The 12,999-nt window shown below is 45.5% G+C and overlaps 1 long non-coding RNA gene across 1 annotated transcript; it reads right to left on the bottom strand.

Annotated features, from left to right (window-relative positions):
* Positions 1-7,964: 7,964 nt before the first annotated feature.
* Positions 7,965-12,851, bottom strand: LOC116158195 (uncharacterized). Its single transcript, XR_004142369.2, has 3 exons — positions 12,821-12,851; positions 12,041-12,259; positions 7,965-8,082 (listed from the first exon to the last, which is right to left on the bottom strand). It is a non-coding gene; the product is annotated as an uncharacterized LOC116158195 (long non-coding RNA).
* Between the last annotated feature and the right edge of the window lie 148 nt (positions 12,852-12,999).

Below are 12,999 nucleotides of genomic sequence, written 5' to 3'. Positions count from 1 at the left end.
GAGCTTATCTGACCTGTTTTCTTGTTTCTCAGGTGGGGAAGCAGCACTATTGCTAACAGTGATACTCGCTGACTCTTATTGGTGCTTGTAATGGGCCAAGAGCCTTACGTGGTTATCCCACTTAATTCCCAGAACCAAGTGAGGACAAAGGTGGTGGAGCTGCCGGTGAGGAGAAGGGGTTTGCCGAGTGACGTTTGGGAGGCTGGGATGGATAAAGCTAACTGAGGAACCAATGTGAGGCACGAGGGAGAGGAAGAACCAAGAGTGGCCCCAAGAGTGGTCCCTCTGATGAAAATGTTCTAAGCGAGTTTGGAGTCTACCTCTGAACTCACCCCCAAACTCTTCAGCCATCAGCCACCCTGGTTGGTAAAAGCAAGTGTCTGTGTGTGTGTGTGTGTGTGTGTGTGTGTGTGTGTGTGTGTGTGTGTGTCCTGCTGGCCATGGCTCCACAACAAGGGTGGATAGAGAGCAAGGGAAGGAGACTGATTATGGCCCCCAAACCATATTTCCCCTCCTTCCTGGACCTGGTACCTGAGGAGCTCTTCCTGACCTGGCTGATGCTGGGAGGGGCCCCACCAGCCATTAGGAGCAGAACTAGGCAGCTCTTGGAAAAGAGGGGAGGAAAGATTCCCTTCTGCAGGTATTTCTCCAGGAGGCAATGCTGGGGTGGGCACAGACAGGTCTCAGGCAGGCAGACGTTAGAGGCAGCACTGCCCTCACTGCCTTGCCAGGGAGTGACTTGTTTATTTGTGTAAGCGTCAGTTTATCATAATTATTCTTGTGATTCCCCCTTCTTCCTGTCCCTCCAGGTCCAGCACCAAGGGGGGCTACTGAATTTGTCCATAACCAGCCCTCTGGGCGGCAGCAGTGGGTACTGGTATGTGGACCCCTCAGTCTGAGAGGTGCCGAGAAGGAGGGCAGGCTGGGGCCTGGACTCACAGGCTGACTTACTAGAAGGAGGATGGACACCAACTCTTACCAGGTGACGGGCAGCACACCCACCCTCCCCCTACAAGCCTCCCTGAGCTCTCAAAGCATCCCTGAGTCACTAGTGATTTTATCTTTCTCATATTAACACCAAGGAAACTGAATTAGGGACAAATTTTTCTAAATCAAAAGGGAAAGGCCAGTGCTAAAACATTACTGAAGAAAATGAAAGAGGCTGGAGGAATAACTCTCCCAGACTTCAGACAATACTATAGAGCTACAGTCATCAAGACAGCATGGTATTGGTACAAAAACAGACATATAGACCAATAGAACAGAATAGACAGCCCAGAAATGAACCCACAAACTTTTGGTCAACTAATCTTCGATAAAGGAGGTAAGAACATACAATGGAATAAAGACAGTCTCTTCAGCAAATGGTGTTGGGAAAACTGGACAGCTGCATGTAAAGCAATGAAGCTAGAACACTCCCTTACACCATACACAAAAATCAACTCAAAACAGATCAAAGACTTAAACATAAGGCAAGATACAATAAACCTTCTAGAAGAAAATATAGGCAAAACATTATCTGACATACATCTCAAAAATGTTCTCCTAGAACAGTCTACCCAAGCAATAGAAATAAAAGCAAGAATAAACAAATGGGACCTAAGGAAACTTACAAGCTTTTGCACAGCAGAGGAAACCATAAGTAAAACAAAAAGACAACATACAGAATGGGAGAAAATTTTTGCAAATGAAACTAACAAAGGCTTGATCTCCAGAATATATAAGCAGCTCATACAACTTAATAAGAAGAAAACAAACAACCCAATCCCAAAATGGGCAGAAGACCTAAACAAGCAATTATCCAAGGAAGACACACAAATGATCAATAGGCACATGAAAAAATGTTCAATATCACTAATTATCAGAGAAATGCAAATCAAAACAACAATGAGGTATCACCTCACAACAGTCAGAATGGCCATCATTCAAAAATCCACAAATGACAAATGCTGGAGAGGCTGTAGAGAAAAGGGAACCCTCCTACACTGCTGGTGGGAATGCAGTTTGGTGCAGCCACTGTGGAAAACAGTATGGAGATTCCTCAAAAGAATAGGAATAGACTTACCATATGACCCTGGGCATATATCCAGAAGGAACCCACTTGAAAAAGACACCTGCACCCCAGTGTTCATAGCAGCACTATTTACAATAGCCAAGACATGGAAGCAGCCTAAATGTCCATCAACAGATGACTGGATAAAGAAGATGTGGTATATTTATACAATGGAATACTACTCAGCCATAAAAACCGACAACATAATGCCATTTGCAGCAACATGGATGTTCCTGGAGAATGTCATTTTAAGTGAAGTAAGCCAGAAAGAGAAAGAAAAATACCATATGAGATCGCTTATATGTGGAATCTAAAAAAAAAAAAAAAAAAAAAAACCAAACAAACAAAACATAAATACAAAACAGAAACAGACTCACAGACATACAATACAAACTTGTGGTTGCCAAGGGGGCGGGGGTGGGGTGGGGGTGGGAAGGGATAGACTGGGATTTCAAAATGTAGAATAGATAAACAAGATTATACTGTATAGCACAGGGAAATATATACAAGATCTTATGGTAGCTCACAGAGAAAAAAATGTGACAATGAATTATATATATGTTCATGTATAACTGAAAAATCGTGCTCTACTCTGGAATTTGACACAACATTGTAAAATGATTACAAATCAATAAAAAATGTTTAAAAAAAAATGGAAAGGCCAGGCAAGACCGTGAGGCGGCCGTTCCTTGAAGACCTCTGCACTGTTCAGAGCACCCAATGAAAAACCCATTCAGAACTCACCCTGCAGAGTCCCAAGGGACTTTGGAAAACAGACTCCAGGGAAAGTGTCCACCCAGAGGCTGGCGGGGCTGGGTCCCAGGATACAGGCTCACACACAGAGCTCTTTCTTTGGCAGCATCTGAATGATTTCATAACAATCAAGGCAGGCAACAACCATCTTTAAGGAATGAGATTGGGGATTCTTTGGAGGAATAGGACTACTTTTCTGTCATCTTTGTACTCCCATCCCAACCCTTCAAAATCTAACCAATAAATATTTCATTTAATATTATTTCATTTCATTCAATAAATATTTAATACAAAGTAATAATAATAATATTAATTGAGTCATATCTCTTTTAAAGATCATAACCTCCTCATGAAGTAAGTAGGGCCATTATCGTCTCCATTTTTTAAGTGATTAGAGCCTCAGAGAGACTGAGGACTGGGTCCAAGGTCAACCTGCTGCTGTTGGGTAGCATGGATGTGAGACCCATCCAAATAGCCTCCACTGCCTGCCATGTTTTCAGCCCAGAGAGAGTAAAAGAGTCCTGGCAGTGAGGGTGGTACAGGGCTGGGAGCCGACTGCATTCACAGACCCAGTGGCACCCTTTCTAGCTCACCCCACTCAAATTTATCTATTTCTGGTCATTTTAAATCCAATTTAAATTCCATTATTTCATTCTGGGAATGGAATACATAGGAAATGTTGTGTCACCCTTTAAGGCTGATGACAGAACCATTGTTATCAGTTAGAAATTCCCCGTAATCACTTGAAACAGACTCACTAAAGATTGGCTTAAAGAATTGGAATCTCTTTTTCTGTTACATAATGTAATGTGCAAAGGTAGGTGGTTCAGAGCTAGTGCAGCAGAGCCATGATTCCCTCAGGTCTCACACTCTTTCCATCTTTCGGCTCTGCCATCCTGAGGCTGTGGCTTCCATTCTTTAGTGTGCCTCATGGTCACATTATGGCTATTGGAGCCCAACCATCACATCTGTATTCCAGGTATGAAGAAGGAGGAGGTGGTAAAGAATAAAAAGGCATATATCAACTGATTTAGCCCCCTCTTTTAAGGAGCTTTTCTAGAAGCCTCATCCAGCAATGTCCACTATAACTCATTGGCTAGAATTTAGAGAAAGTCTACCCCTAGGTTCAAGGGAGAATTAAAACCGTATTTTTTTAAGGTGGGCTGACAAAAATCGCATTTTTTACTAAGGACAGGAGACTGGATATTGGGTGGGACCCTCATCACCTCTGCCACAGCTTTACTTTGTCTTGGCTACTTTGGTCCCAGTAGTTAAGGACAGTCCTGGGGAGCACTTTCATAGAGACTAAGCTGTGAGTGGCCTGGTCATCAGAAACCTGGGGTGAGTCTGGCCTTGCTCTAAACCCTTCCCATTAGCAGCCTCAGTAGCACAGCCTGTCAGTCAGTGGGCTGGCCTCAGTGCGGATATCTTGTATATCCCAGGAGAATAAATACCTTTGACTTAACTATGTCCCATGGCTGCCATGAGCCTCAGGGATGCTAATACACATAACAGCAATTTATAAACTATGATATCCAGGACGTCACTACTAAAATGGGGCCCACAAGCCAACAGCATTGGCATCACAGCTGGGAACTTGCTAGAAATGAAAATTCTCAGTCCCACGACAGCCCTACTGAACCAGAATCTGCACTGCAACCTGGCTGCAGGTGTACGTTAAAGTTTAAGAAGCACTTTCTTCTAGAGCTGTGGGCCTGAATCATAAAGGAGGTCAGGTGACAGGAGACAGGTAAACTGGCCTGAGACACTTCCTCTAGCCTGATGAAGTATCTTGGGAAAGTCATGCCCCACCTCCGTGCTGTCTTCCCCCCAGTTAGAGGAGGATATGTACTAGACCCTTGCTCCACAAAGTGTGGTCTTGGATCAACAGCATCAGCATCAGCATTACCCTGGTAGAAGTGCAGAATATCAGCTACCCCCTCCTCCACCGAGTGACTGAATAAGAACCTGCACTTTGGCAACCTCCCCAGGTGATGCATCTATGTATTCCAGTTTAAGAGATTTGCAGATACTAACTACTATATATAAAACAGATAAACAACAAGGTCCTACTGTATAGCACATGGAACTATATTCAATGTTTTGTAATGACCTATAATGAAAAAGAGTATGAAAATGAATATATGTATGTATATGTATGACTAAAACATACTGTACACCAGAAATTGATACAATGTTGTAAACTGACTATACTTCTATAAGAATAAATTTTTAAAAATAACATTTGAGAAACCCTGTACTAGATGTTCTGTGTGCTCTGAAGTGAGAAATCAAAGTAATTAAGGCAACTGGTCCTAGGGTCTCAGACCAGGATGTGGATGATGGAAGACCACTGATTCCTGGAGCCTCTTGGGTTGAGCTGAGTGGAGATAAACTCCATTTGAAAGCTCAGTGACTGGCAGACCACAGGGTAGCGAGCCACATGGTTGGTACTGTGGGTACCTAGACTAGGTCTGGAGCAAGGGTCAATCAGGCTTGGGGGGTTCCTCATCAGGCATTCCTCCTCTGGAGCCCGAAGCAGCAGCTACAGGCAGCGCTTTGGGGATGGCTCTGGACCACGCCTCCCTCCTCCCCTTCTCTCTCTCCAGGGCAGAGGTGGGCACACCTGAGTTGCACAGGTGAGCAATGAGGACACCATGGAGTCATTGCTGCCGGTTTTCATCAGGAGAAGGAGGTGAAGCCTACCTCACCAGCCTTCTTGCCACTGAGCACTGTGTTATTTTAAAAAATCCTTTAAGACTGTTTGATGTTTTGGACAAAATAAAGCTGTACTCCCACTCCAATTGAGCTTATAATGGAGTCTAATTTTATAAAGAAGCCAATTAATGGCTTTGTAAATATAAAAGAAAGGATCCCTGCTTTTTTCTTGACCAAAAGGCCCCAGAAGTTAGTCCTGTAAAAATGTCAAATCTTGCTTTAAAGAATGGCAGGACTTCTCCGGGGAGAATAACAGGAAATGACTCACAGAGGGTGCCCCGAGGCCACTCAGCTGTACAAAGGGGCCCCCTGCGCAGTAATGCGAGGCTGCGGGCCCACTGCAGGGAGGAAAGTGCCCCGCCCACGGCAGGGGAAGCTGTCTTCTCCAGGCTGGGGCTCTCTGAGGGCCCAGAGATGCTGGCACGCTGGCTCGCAGAGACAGAACATCACAGTGAGGCTGAGGGCCTGACAGAGTCAGGATTTGGCGCCTTGAGAAAAACTTACCTTGAAATAATGCCAATTTAACCACACAAAACTGCCAGTCCAGGGACTGTTATCCATACTGGACTCTCTGGCTCTCACCCTGGTCCCATTTGATGAGCAGATGGAGACCGGGAAGATGCCTTCCTGGTTTCTTGTCAACTAACGCAGGCCTGAATCTTCTATTCTGCCATCTAGCTCCCTATTTGCCTCCCTTCCACTTTCTTTCTCCCTCCACCCACCTTGTCCCCCAGGCCCTATCCCCTCCACAATCCCCAGTCTTGTCCTGTCCAAACCCGCACTAAGGACAGCGGCTCAACTGCAGATGCCCAGATCTTCAGGTGACGGATGGGCTAGAAGATATTCAGATGGAACCCATCAGTACAACCACACCATGGTTCAGATATTGAATTTTTTTCTGTGCTGGTTGTGAACTGACTGCTGCCTTGAGCCCCTGTACTAGTCAGAGAGCAGAATTCACCTCAGATGATTCAGGAAACAGGAATGCAGGACAGAGGTGTGGATGAGTTGCTTTTAGTTATCTATTGCTGTGTAACAAATTACCCAACATTTTGCAGCTTAAACCAATACACATTTATGATTTCACATAGTTTCTTAGGGATGAGAATCTGGAAGTACCCTAGCTGGATTCTTCTGACTCAAGTCTCTCAAGAGGTTTCAACCAAGCTGTTCATAGGGGAGCAGTCATCTCAAGACTTGGCTGGGGATGCAGGGACCATTTCCAAGCCCATGCAGGGGATTGTTGGCAAGCTGCAGTTCTTTCTTGCTGGCTATTAGTGAGAGACGTCAGTTTTTCACTAGGGTGGGCTTTTCGGTAGGGCTGCTCATGACCTGGCAGCCTGCCTCCCCAAGAATGAATGACCCAAAAGAGACCTAGAGGGGACCCAAGACAAGATCTGTCATCTTTTGTAACCTCACCCCCAAAGTGACATACCACCACTTCTGCCGCATGCTATAGTGGGAACAAATCCACAAAACAAACCTGGTACAAGGTGGAAGAGGACTACTCAAGGGATGAATATCTGAAGGCAAAGATCACTGGAGCCATCCTGGTGTCTGGCTCCCACAGGCGTTAAGAATCTCGAAGCACTCAGGGATCAGCCATGGCAGGAAGCATTTCCATTCCTATACCTGAAGAGGGAAGGGAATCTACTGTTACCAGAGCCTAGGGAGGGCTAGACCCACAGAGAAGAGGAGTGCACAGCAGGAGCTATCACATTCGAGGAACTGCTAGATGTATAGCTCTGAGCAAGCAGGAAGCAGGGAAGAATACCCTGGCTGCTTCCTCTTTCTTCTCTTCAATCTCATCTTGGTGCCTCCCATTGGGTGAACCCAAGTGGAAGTCAGGGGACAAGTGAGTCTGACTGATGCAGCCTGAAGGGCTCTGTCTGCTTGGACACTGATCAAGGAGAAGAAAGGCAGAGAATGGATCTTAGGTGGGCATGTGGATAAATGGATTCTAACCAGCACCCTCAAATGACCTCTGGCTGCCCAAGCTGCCCTGGCTACTCCCCTGGGACCCCCACACCCACCATATGTCTTGTGAATCAATAACTAAAGAGTCACACTGGCCATCCCTCTTATCCTCCCCCATATTACCTCCACTTTGGCCACTCCCAAGGACCCTCTCAGTGACATCCATTCTGTTTGATCAATGCCCAAGTCTTACCAGGGTAAATACTTCGAAGCCAAAATAGACAGCAAAAGAATTAATTTTAACCAATGTGGAGAATGACGGCCCATGGGAAGTTAAATAAGGGAGTTCTGTCTGGAAAGGGGAGAACCTCTGGTTCACATACTGTTCCACATTTTTAAAGCAGCCTCAACCAGCAGCAGAATCAAGCTCTTCTGTCCATGGGGAAAGACTCCCCTGTCTCAAAAGAGCTCCATTATTGGATTTGGAATAAATCTCTCAGGGCCACCAGAATTTTACCTGTGATTTGCTGTGCTGTGTAGGGCTCCAGTGGCAAGACAGGGGCAGGGTCCAGTTCTGGGGGCAGCAGACAGAGCTCGTGTTCCCAGACAGAGCCTCTTCCACCCCGTGTTTAAGCTGTTCCCTGCATAGTGACAAGATACACAGGTTTGGAGAGAAGGCAGGGATCTTCTAAGTCATCTTGGCATGAAGTTAAGCAGAGAGGCTTCCTGAGGTCGAGTCCAGAGCTGCTTTGGGAAGGGGACAAGAAGCAGGGGGCATTCTAGCAGAGGGGATTGGATGGAAGAAGATGTTGGGGCAGAAACCACCAGGATTCTGCAATGATCAGCCTGAGGGCTGGCAGGGCCTGAATGAGAAGTAGTGAGTGGGTGGGTCCATTAGAGGTAAATTGTCCATCGTGACTACACGAGAAGACCCAGGAACCTTCACTCTTCCTCTCCCTGGGGCCTGCCGGAGTCACTTGGCCCATGCCTGAAGACAGCTGTGCTACATCTAGGGCCAGCTGATGAAGGTCTGCAGCAATGGATGGAGTTGGACGCCATACAGGAAGGGTGGCCAGGTCGCTGTAACCTGGACTGCGCTTTGCAAAATTCTTGGCACGTCAGTTCTAATGTGTTCACCCTCTAAACAAACAGAAACCCATGCAGAATTTCTCTCTCTTTTCCAACACCTGTTTTTTTTTTTTTTTTGGCATTTCTGCCTCTGACCATCCCCTTATAGGTCTCCTCCAATTGCTGTTCTTGCTCTGTTCACCTAGAGATGAAGGGCTGTGAAGAAGTTAAGCACTTGCCTCAGAACCTTTGAGGCAGCCTTTCCTTTTCATTCATGTCAAAGTTAGGCCTGTAGAAAGGGCTGGGCCTTGCTCAAGGTCAGACAGCAAGTTGGTGGCAAAGCAGAGCTCAGGCTCCCTCTGCACGGTGAGGACAGGCAGGGAGGTTTTCTCAGCATCTTGTAGAGGGAGCGGGAAAGCAGCTGCAAGCCCCAGTGGCTCTGAGAAAAGGCTGCTGTGGGCTCAGCAGAGCATTCTTAAGTGTAATTGACTTTAAGGCATTAAACTTTTACCAGAATGAGCTCACAAAGTCTTCAGGGAGAAGGAAAGTGCCTGGCATTTCCTGCCTCTCGGGGCAGCATCTGGGGTACAGAGAGCCCATCCTCCAGGCGGCAGGATGGAGCCTTCCCCTGGGAGGGAGAAGAGGGGTGAGGCCCCAGGAGAGCCTGCAGACTGAGTGTTCGGTGGCCAACTGGTCCTCACTAATTCTGGTGTGTGGGAGACAGGGATTAAGACCACCCACTCAACAGCCCTCCAGCAGCGATGTCTGTGCAGGGAGTGACTACTGCAGGGGTGGGGAGAAGAGACAGAGAACTCAGTCCCTGCTCGCAGGGACAGCTCCTGTACCCTGACCATGTTCACTCACCTTTTGTCCCTAAATCTGTCCAACCATCAATCATGAACCTGATTTAAATCCCTACCAATCTCTGGACATCAGTTTTCTTATCTGTATAATGAGGAGCTGGACAAGATGATGTCTTGAAATTTTTTGAGCTTTTCTTTCCCTAATGAGGGAGTTATACCAATTCTTATCCCAGGGTATCTTTCCAAATATTGCAGCAGCCATTCCTCACCCCCAGGCAGGGGATCACCTTGGTTTGATGTATCTGCCAGGTAGACGGGTGGGTGCCAAAGCTTAGAAGCCATCCCTAGAACAACAGCAGCCTCTCCCTTCAGACTTCAGTGCTAAAATAAGAGATCCAGAGGCTTACTGAGACTTCCATTTAGATTAAAAAACTCAAGGGCTTTTCTTCCCCCACAGGCTTATTGAAGTATATTTCACATACCGTGAACTGCACATACTTGAATACAATTTGATAAATTTTGACATAATTATTCCCTTGTAAAACCATCACTGTGATCAAGATAGTAAACATATTCACCATCCCCTCAAGTTTCTTCATGCCCTTTTTTCCTCACTTTTTACCAACACTTCCCCCATCCCCAGGTTATTGATATACTTTGTCACTATAGTTTAGTCTACATTTTCTAGAATTTTATATAAATGGAATTATATAGCACATACTTGCTTTTACCTAGTTTCTTTCACTTAGCATACCCATTCTTTGCAGACCCATTCATGTTATTGCATGCATCAATAGTTCTTTGAAATGAGTCACATAGCATTGGATGGATAACCACAATGTATTTATCCATTCACCTGCTAATAGACATTTGGGTGGTTCACAGTTTGGGGCTATTAAAAATAAAGCTGCTATTCATACTTGTGGATAAGTCTTTACGTGGGCATATGCTTTCATTCCTATTGGATAAATACACAGGAGTGGAATGGCTGAGTTGTGTTACAGGTGTATGTTTAACTTTGTAAGAAATAACTGAACTATTTTCCAAAGTGTTCACACCATTTTATACTTATCAGCAATGTATGGCAGTTCATTTGCTCCACAGCTTCACCAAAACCTGATGCTGTCAGTTTTTTTTTTCCTCTTCTCTCTCTTTTTCCCCCTTTGGGCCACTTTAGTAGGTATGCAGTGGTATCTCACTGAGGTTTTAATTTGCATTTGCCTTGTGACTAGTGGTGTTGGGCATCTTTTCATGTACTTTTCCTGTCATCTATTCAAACATTTTACCCATTCATTTATTAGATTGTTTTTCTTCTTCTTATTGAGTCAGAAGAGCCTTCATATATTCCAGATACAAGTCTTTGTCTTACATATTCTTTGAAAATATTTTCTCCCAGGCTGTGGCTTATCTTCCCATTTTCTTAAGACTGTCTTTTAAGAGAAAATGTTTTCATTCTGAAATCCAAGAGTACTACCCTCAGCAAAATTTCTGTTCAGAAATGAAGGGGAGATCTCCTTTAGCTTTTGTTTATTTGGGAATGTCTTTATTTCACCTTCATTTCCAAAGATCTTGATACCACCACTGTCTGACTATCACACTTGAAATCTACACTAATACAAGTATAGTGTCCAAAAGGAGGGGAGAGCCTCCTCCTTCCCCCTGGGCACCAGGTGCTAGAGGAGACAGATTAACCAGAGTTTGCCTGGAGAAAGGGGGAGAAAATAGTCAAAGGATAGAAACTACATCAAAATATGAGGGAACTGAGTACACTGACAGAATTGACGGTGTTAAATTTGGAGAGGGAGCACAGTGTCTCCCACATGGAGGATGTTTCCACAGTGTAAAAACTTTGAAGACAGGCGTAGTCTCCAAAGGAGAAGAAATGGATGGTAAAAGATTCACAGATGTAACCAGGAAAACTCTGTACCCTCCCTTTAACTTCAGTCACACTATCCCTTTTTGTCTGTAGGCAGGGTGGTGTAGCAGTGATAGCCTGAGCTCTGGAGCCAGACTGCTGGGGTCTGAATGCTGTCAGGGCCACTTATTGGTTCCATGGCCTTGAATAAGCCTCTTATGTCCTCTACATCCCTCTGTTTTTTTCTCATCAGAATAATGAAAACAGTTGATCTCTAATAGAACTGTTGTGAAGATTAAACGAGGTAATACTGGGAAAGTGGCTACTGAGTCCAGACTAAATGCTCAATAAATGCTCGCACTTGTTTTCTCACTGCCTCTTTGATTACTCCTGTACAGGGAGGGACGGGATTGCCCACTGAATGACCCTGGAGTTTCTATCTGGGTTGCCAGGCAACAACCATCTGGGATCATCGGCTCCCTCTCCCTGAGCAGGAGATGCTGTACAGGATTTCAGCCTCCCCAAGGGCACTGGGCGCTAGTAGCTGACATTCCAAGACAGCTCCCCGGAACACCTGGCCCATGAGCCTGGATTGTTTTAGAAGGCAAGCTCTCACGCTTGTTCATGAAAAGGTAGAGGGGTAGGGAGTGAGATACCTTCCTGGAACACAACCATGCTGCACCCTGGCTTCTTGTATGCTTCTTTTTTTTTTAATTTTTTTACTGAGTTATAGTCATTTTACAATGTTGTGTCATTGTATGCTTCTTAGTGGAAGGGATGAAAAGGTGGGACCCTGTCTCATCTCGTTACCTGTGAATTTCTCACATTCTGTTCTGTGTCCATGCTGCCTGTCGTGGTGTGACCTTCACTTACCTTCTCTGAACCGCCTCACTCCTCATCTTTATCCTCTGAAAGCATGCCCCCAGGCTGAGTCCTCTGCCTCCATCTAGAGCTGGGGATGCTCACTCCTCCATGATTTCACCTGCTCCTGGGGCTTCAAACGTCACCCTTGTGCTGAGGACTCTTGTCTAGGCCATGTCCTCAAGTTCTAGGCCCAGCTGAACAATGTCACTTGGACCTGGCATCTTAAACCTTCAAAAATGTTCAAAAGGGAATTGATTTTTAGATTTTCTTCTGTCTTAGCCATGAAAACAAACAAAAATAAATGCAAAAAACACTCGTCCCTCCTATGCTCACTAATTTGGTAACTGGTACTGCCATCTATATTGTCACCCTGGCCCCAAACCCTAAGGTTCCCCCTAGTCTCCTCCCCCACAGTCAGGCGTTTGGCACAAGCATCCTAGTCACTCCACGTTGCCCCCTGCCTCCCTCCTCACTCAGTGCCTCTTCCACACCAGGATCAGGATTCTGGTCTCTTTCTCCCCCACTTCACCTGAACACTCCGTCCGGTTAGTTTTCCTCCCCTGCTCAAGCACCACCAATTGCTCTTTATTATCTAAGTATGTTATTACTCTTCACTCTCCACAAAACACTCCACTTCTAGATTCAGTTTCTGCTGCTCTGAGTCCAGTCAATTGGGTGGTTCGTACTCCCTTACACAGTCTACGCTCCTTACCCTTTGATGTGCTGCCTATACCGTCTCCCCCCTTTCAAACACCCTCCTGAACCATCTCCACCTGTCACAATCCCCACCTTTCTCTTGTGAAACTGTCCGAAGAGCCTGTCTTCACTCACACTTTGAGAGCAGAGCTGTGTCCTGATTTATGCACTTGTTACTTCGTATTGTACTATCATCCCATGAACACTCATCTAATTCTCCTCTCAATTAGCATATATACTCTTGAGGTGAAGAGCCATTTGTTAGAAGCAGT

This window comes from Camelus dromedarius, chromosome 17 (genome assembly GCF_036321535.1).
Source record: "Camelus dromedarius isolate mCamDro1 chromosome 17, mCamDro1.pat, whole genome shotgun sequence".
Taxonomy (NCBI): Eukaryota; Metazoa; Chordata; class Mammalia; order Artiodactyla; family Camelidae; genus Camelus; species Camelus dromedarius.
The sequence above is the reverse complement of the archived record's forward strand: the minus strand, read 5'-3'. Positions and strand labels throughout refer to the sequence as shown.